The sequence below is a fragment of the Micropterus salmoides genome, unplaced genomic scaffold, assembly GCF_014851395.1.
Source record: "Micropterus salmoides isolate LMB-PRFRI ecotype aquatic unplaced genomic scaffold, ASM1485139v1 Ms_hic_scaffold_7, whole genome shotgun sequence".
NCBI classification, from domain to species: domain Eukaryota; kingdom Metazoa; phylum Chordata; class Actinopteri; order Centrarchiformes; family Centrarchidae; genus Micropterus; species Micropterus salmoides.
In genome coordinates this window covers 8549989-8557449 of record NW_024044459.1, presented here as the reverse complement: position 1 = coordinate 8557449, position 7461 = coordinate 8549989, and the positions used below count along the sequence as shown (strand labels likewise).

The 7461-nt window shown below is 38.0% G+C and overlaps 1 pseudogene; it reads right to left on the bottom strand.

The window, feature by feature from the left end:
- Positions 1 to 4962: 4962 nt before the first annotated feature.
- LOC119891881 lies at positions 4963 to 6540 on the bottom strand (annotated as a pseudogene).
- Positions 6541 to 7461: the final 921 nt, after the last annotated feature.

Sequence of the window (7461 nt, the reverse complement as noted above, 5' to 3'; positions counted from 1 at the left end):
CTGGACACAGGGAATACCCAAACAGCATGTCAGTATCAGTGGGAATTAAGTTTGAAACAAACAAGCACACTAACACCAACCCAACATTCAAACCTAGCCCCTCTATTATTATTTCAATGCAGCAGTTAATAATGTTATTAGTTATACCTGTGTTTTGCAATCTGCGGCAAAAAAAGAGGTTTATTTAGTGTAATAAGCCCCTCATGGGGGATTTATATTAATATTATTTTAACACATATGGCTGACAAAAAACTTAATTAATAATTTTAAGTTTAAGAGTTTAAGGGTAGTGTGACTTTTGGTGCCATAAACAACAGCAGAAATCTGATTCAATCTATGATGTTGCAATTTCTCCTGGCTGTCTACAGAGCTCAGTAATTATTAGACACTGTGTCATACCCTTTTAGAAAGAAGTTTGAAAATTATTTAATCATAGACATAGAAGACCATTAATAATTATTGAGTTTCTGTTTTAATAGCAGATGAAAAACACATTTTTAACAGAACTTTATAACATGAGTTTATGTCAAACAGCCTGAATTTACAGCTGACGGAAATTCTCAAATTTTCCATAAAATTTGGCCCAAGTTTCCTCAGAAATAGTGTTAAAATTAGGATCACACCAATGACTAAATGCTGCGAAGATTAAATGACTGAGTTTCACTATTAATTGCAGATGATTATTTTAAGAGCATTCTCAGGAAATGATCACTGAATACCCTTTTTAGTAAACAATAATAACAAAAAAAGATTGTGTGTAATAGATTTCAGATTCAAATATTTTAGATCAATTTGTTGCTGATTCTGATTGTCAATCAATTTCATATATTGTAGGGAAAAAACAGTGAAATTATGTAGAATGTTGTAAATGAGGAAAATTAGTCCTAACCAGCACTTCAGATACAGAGACGCAGTTTTTACCTCGACAGGTTCCTTCTGCAGTGACACTGGCTGCAGAATGTGCTGAGTTTTAAAACCTCCCTGCAGACTTATTGCCCGCAATAAACAGGAGAAAGCTGCCGCAGCTTCTCACCCGTTGACCCAGTGTTTACAGTATCCTGCTGCTCACTTTGAATCTGATGTGTTAGTGTTAAAGGACAGACTCAAAGAAGAACACAGCCACGCACAATGCTTCAAAAATTAAACATTACCAATTAACATGTTTAAAACTCATATACGGGAGGTAGAAAGGTTGACTGAGCAGGTTTCTTCAACAACACCCTACTTCACTCCAGTATTCTCATTGGGAGCTGACCAGTACGACAACTATCCTCTGATTTCAGTTTTCTTTAACAAATACAAATACAGTATTTGTGGGCTGGCTAGTGCACGTTACCGTCATAAATTATATGTTACTGCCTCTCTATGCTACAATGGTACTGGAAACTGTTCATTTTGAGGGATCTGATGTTGAAGTCAGACTCCAGGTTGTAGGATTTCTTTGAACCTTCACCTCAACTTATCTAAGCTTTAGCTATACAAGCTAGGCTTGCTGAACATACACACTAAAGAATGAGTGTGTTTAGATGATAATCTTTATGGTCTTGTCTTATTTTTGTTGTGACAGCCAGTTGTCTTTGTTCTGACCTTGACTCATCTACATCTGCTGGCCTGGTGTAAAAAGAGTATTCATGCTGATAATGATAACAGGATTCTTTATTGATCTGTGCTTAGGAAAAAGCACTACTCCCTCCTCTTTCTGTGAATTACTCTTTGATGAGACTGTTAAAAGTGCTTCATAAATAAATTTGCCTGGATTTAACGTCCCGTATCTACTGGGCGATAGAAGATTGCATGATGTCCAAAGTGCTGTGGCGCTCTTTCTCCATTGATGACAAGATAATGTATGTTAAGATAAGGTAAGGCTGGGAACAGAGTGATTAGATGCCCTGTAATAGTGGGTGATTGATTAAGAAGGTCCTTGTTGCTTATGTTGCTGGCTGCCAAGATTAAACCAGAGTAGAAGCTGCTCAACATGGACATTGTTCTGCACGTACAGTCCAGCATAATTGAAAATCGCTGATGTCATGGCCATCTGTGTGCGCCCTTTTTTTTAAATTCATTCTGAATGAATGTGTTAAACAAGGCTGTGTAAAGGTCATTTACATTAACAAAACTGCACTATCACTGCCTTCAGCTGCTTCAGCATTCAGCTGAGTGTGAATGCTTGTAAAGAACTTCAGTGTATTATTCAGATCTATATAGTGACTGTAATAAGCAGCGACTCAGTCCGCTTCACAGTTCATGTTGTTCTCTTTGTCCATCTTAATTTGACACAATAGAAGTTGATTGGATATGTGTAACAAGAGAAATCTCATACTGTATGTGTTGTCAAAGCTGAATGAGGAAAACTTTGTGTGTGGGAAAGCAAACTGTATTTCCTGTCTCTATTAATTCACTGCTCAAGTATTTTGTCCAACATGAGGTGAACCACAAAAACAAACAGTATAATACATTAGAATAAGCTTGATGCTAAATGCTAACTCTTGAAAGCACAATGTGTACCATGAGATGTGTGTTTAATTAGTTAAAAGCAAAAGCATAAAAGTAGGTCTTGAGCTGTTTCTTAAAACTATATGGCGGTAGCTTCTCTTATTTGTAATGGAAATTTGTTCCAAGCCATTGGTGCCTGAAACCAGAACACTGCTTCACCAAACTTTTTACTGTTCATTCTTGTTATATTAAGCAAAGCAGCACCAGAGGACCTGAGAGAGTGACTTGGAATGTAATCAGATAAAATGTTGGATTTATAAGAAGGTGCTAAACCATGAAGTGCTTTGAAAACAAGTGAAAGAACTTTAAAATCAATTCTAAATGCTACGGGAAACCAGTGCAGAGAAGCTAAAACTGGAGTGATGTGTTCTCTCATTCCGGTTTTAGTTAAAACTCTTGCTTCCGCGTTTTGTATTAGTTGCAGTCTATTGATATACTTTTTTGGTAGACCAGTAATTAAAGCATTACAATAATCCAATCGTGAAAAAACAAAAGCATGCAATAACTTTTTGGGATCTTCCAAGTGGCGAAGGGGCCTAACTCTGGCAATGTTTCTTAAATAAAAAAAGTGGCCTTTGTAACAATATTAAAATGTGATTTAAAATCCAACTCAGAGTTAATCAGGACACCCAGGTTTTTGACAAGACTCTTTTTCTGTACAGCCAGATATTTCAATCTATTAGAAATATTTTTGTGTGTGTCTTAGTGCCAACTATAAGAATTTCTTTCTTATTTCTGGAAATTTCCACTCATCCAATGTTCAGTTGAGAGCATTGGGGTTGTCTGACGCAACAGATAATCATAAAAGTGAAAATTCACTCCATGATCACAGGTAATTTTTCCAGGTGGCAGCATGCACAGACAAAACAATAAGGGTCCAACAATGGAATCCCGTGGAATTCCTGGAAGGATATTGTGTTTATCTGAGACATGGTCAGTAAGACTGACCAAATAACTTCTGCCAGTCAGATATGAAACCATGATAGGGCAGTGCCAGAGATACAAATCCAGTTCTCAAGGCAATCCAGAAGAATATAGAGGTCAACTGTATCAAAGCTGTCAGATGAATGAGTATGAGGGTGGAAACATTTTTATAATGAGAGCTGACCCTGAGGTCATTGACAACCTTTACAAGTGTTGTTTCTGTGCTGTGTCCCTTTCTAAAACCTGACTGAAATTTACTGTGGATCTTGTTCTCTGTTAAAGAATTATTTAATTGTTTATCCACTGCCTTTTCCATAATTAGAACAACGATAGCTGAGGTTATGGAGATGTCTGTTTTGCAGGTCATACACCAAAGTGTTGGATAAATTCATATCTTGACCTGACGATGGTGCCACATAACAAGTCAGAGGATCACCAAAGTTATTACAGTTCATCCTGAGGGAAATAAATGTCTAAACCAAATTTCATAGCAATCCACCTCCTAGTTAGATTAAAATCTGGACCAAAGTTTTGGACTGGCCTACATTTCCATCCCTAGATCCATGCAGATCTGACCTTGGGGAATATATTGAGAATGAAACGTGGATTGAAATTTATGTATGTATCTGTATCTAATACTGTATATGTATTATAGTAGTATTTATACCATCAGACACATTCATACTTGGAAAGAATACCCATGGAAAATAATTAATAGATATTTTCCAACCCCAAAAACAACCTATAAACTAGGCTTAGTCTGATAAAATAAATAATGTTTTGGAGGTTTCATTTCAAATGAATTGCAATAGTTTGATCCTTACATTGTCAACCTTGCTAAATATTCTTTTGGTTATGGAAAGCAAATGCATAACTGCACACTGGCTTTGTGAGGATACACCTATACCTATTACAACTGTAAAATTACTTACACAAGGAAGTGAATAAATTAAATTTATTGAATAGGCCTATTAAATGCAGTACAACTGAATAATGAATGTTTATGTCAAGTCTTAATACTACTTTAACATGTTGTAAATCTGTTCACCTTTTTTATCATGAATTTCTTTTTTACCCTCTCCACTTCAGTTTTTTTCATGTTTATGTTTTCTCCTGGCAACTACATTTGTTAATTTTCTTTTTCCTATGAGCAAGTAAAACCCTAAGTTTGTTTAGATCTTCATAAATTCAAATACAATTGGTTAATATGTTTGGTTTGTCAGAGGTAAAAGTAAGAATTGTTCAGATCTCTAAATTATCATTACCACAAACTAAAACGTTTCAGTTCTGCTCTCAAAATTCCATTCCAATTCCAAGTTCTAATTTTTGAAAAAAATCCCTTTCAGAGCCCAATTTAGTATACATTGTTTATTTTTTATGGAAACGTTTTATCTGCAATGTAATCAGTAGTAGTCCAGCTGTCAGATCAAACTCAAAATGTACTTAAGTGCAGCACTGAGTAAATGCTCTGATGTTCGTGTATGTTGTGAATGTGAAATCAGTTTCATGTGCTGGTAAAGAAGAGGGATGCTTACTGAGATAATGGACGTTAAGAAAGTGCCAAATGATTTTATTTTAATATGTATTTTGAACATGTAAAGTTGTCTTTTAGACACCAGTCGACAGAAAAGCTATTTTCCATTTTCCACACAACATGAAGGAAGAAATAGAAAATATCTTCTGTTGTGTTTTCAGTCTTTTAGGGACAAGGCTTGGCGTCTGCCACAGGTTCACAGCGGTCCACCACAGCACGGACTTCTCCGATCTGGACTCCGTCATATGTCCCCATTATGGACGTCCACTGGGTCTCTCCGTTGCGGTAGGTGCGGCCAAGGCGAGCTGTGTAGGGGATGTCGGCTTTGATCTTGCGTCCCTCCATACGAACTTTGCAGGAGTGGTTTGGTGGGACAGTGAGCTCCACGGACACGGAGTGACTGAGGGCCTCCACAATGGTGGTTCCCCTGGAGAACTGGAGTGTCTTCTCACCGCTTAGCTCAATGCCCCCGGAGCCGATGAGGGGGATTTTAGCTGTAATGCTGGCTGTGATACCCAGCATGGTGGATCGGCCTATGTTCCAGGTGGTCTCCACCTCTGAGGTCTTTGAGATGGTGACTGTCTTCCTCACGGCCTGGCACTCATTGTTGGTGACCCCAGAGATGCGCATGGTCTCAGGAGGATACTGGAAAATGGCGACCTCATCAATTGCGTACTTGACATCAGTTATGGTCTGGGTGTAGGCATCCCTGTTGATGGTCAGGACCTGGTACTTCTTGTACCAGTACTCATAACCTTCCCAAGGCAGGAAGAAAGCTTCAAACTGAGGAACAACCTTTCCGAGACCATACTTGTTCTTTCCAACATAGATGCCAACCCCATGGCAGGTCTTGACTGAATATTGGGGCACTGAACCGTAGGAACCTTCTTTCCACTCCAAAAACTCAAAGTTGTCTTTGTTGGCTAGGATCTCAAATTCGGGGCGTAGTACTCACGGTCTCCATAGGGGTAGCGGCAGTATGGCCCCAGGTTAGGGTTGTAGAAGCCAGCCTCGCACTTGTACTTGCAGACGTAATCGGTGCGCTCAGTGTAGCCATTGTAGATTGCAACGGCTCCGTTGGGCAGAGAGCCTTCCCAGGTCAGCCACTCCAGGTTAACGTTATCACCAAACATGGAGGAGGACGGTAGATTCTCCTGCTGCTCCAGGTCAGCAGGAGTCAGAGGCCCTGACACCACTTTACCAGTGGGTTCAGGCACTAGGTCCTCCAGCTCTGGGTTGAGTAGGGAAACTGTGGAACAGAGACAGACAGAAAGTTTACATATCAAACCACACGCACATCAAGTCTGGAAAACTGTTTACCCTGCATGGTTAGATATATACTACAGGTGTAACGCAAATCTGTATCTGTATCTGTAGCTTATTATGTCACAAACATGAAATATATAAAATGTTTACCTTTTCTGTGCAGTGAGCTCTTCTTCACGATGTCCTGCAGACTGGCTGAGGACAGAGCCAGCAGGGCCAGCAGCAACAACACTGACAGCTTCATCTGGAGTTTAAACACGAAAGCCACACTTTGACTGTATGTTCTCCTCATAAAATAGCACCCTTTAAAAACAGAACATTTAACAAACAGGATCCAAACATATCTATTTATCTATTTTGTCCTGACAAAGAATCTTCATTTTTGGCATTAGAGTGGATCACCCCGTCATTTCCTTCGGGTTGAACACCAGAGACAAAAGCACCATCAAAATACCAAATGGGTCCAAATCTTTTGGGACATAATCAATATTTTGCAATAGCAAGAATTCTCTATGTATTTCTATATCAGTTAAAATCAGTAAAAACGACACTCTGATGGTGAGAGACCCAGGTTCACTTCCCCACTGTGACCCATCTACCATTGTGTCCCAGAACTTAACCCCTCGTTGCTCCTGAGGCATGCGACCTCTGACATGTATTGCAATTGTGAGTCACTTTGGATAAAAGCATCAGCTAAATGAATAAAAATGTAAATTACATACCAAAGGCATTAAAGGAGTTACTTTCTATGTGTGTGTTAAGTTTTATTCTTTAAGTCTTTTTTCTAATCATTATTTTTGACACAACCTTAGGAGCACGCCACATTACATTTCACCACAGATATTACTTATATATGTGAAAAATAAACTTTGAATCCTCTGAATGTTATAGGAACATATAATGAGAATAATAACTTCTGCTAATAACTTAAGTAGGAGTAGGTGGGTTTTTTTCTGAAATGGTTTACATAAAAAAACAAAAACATTTTAATTATGAATTATAATTTGTTGCAATATATAAAATGTAGTTGTAGTTATTCCTAATTGAATTAGGGGTTCAATTAGGAAGTGTGTAGCAGAGCATGCATTTAACTTTAATTTTCTATGATGTAACATAGCAGATTTTCTCTAGGAGACATTTGATAAAGCCAAGTCCTAACATGAAAACTGGAATAAATTATACAAGAATCATACTATATATTCCATTTAATTACTATAGATTATTGAAGATTGAAGGTGAAAGGT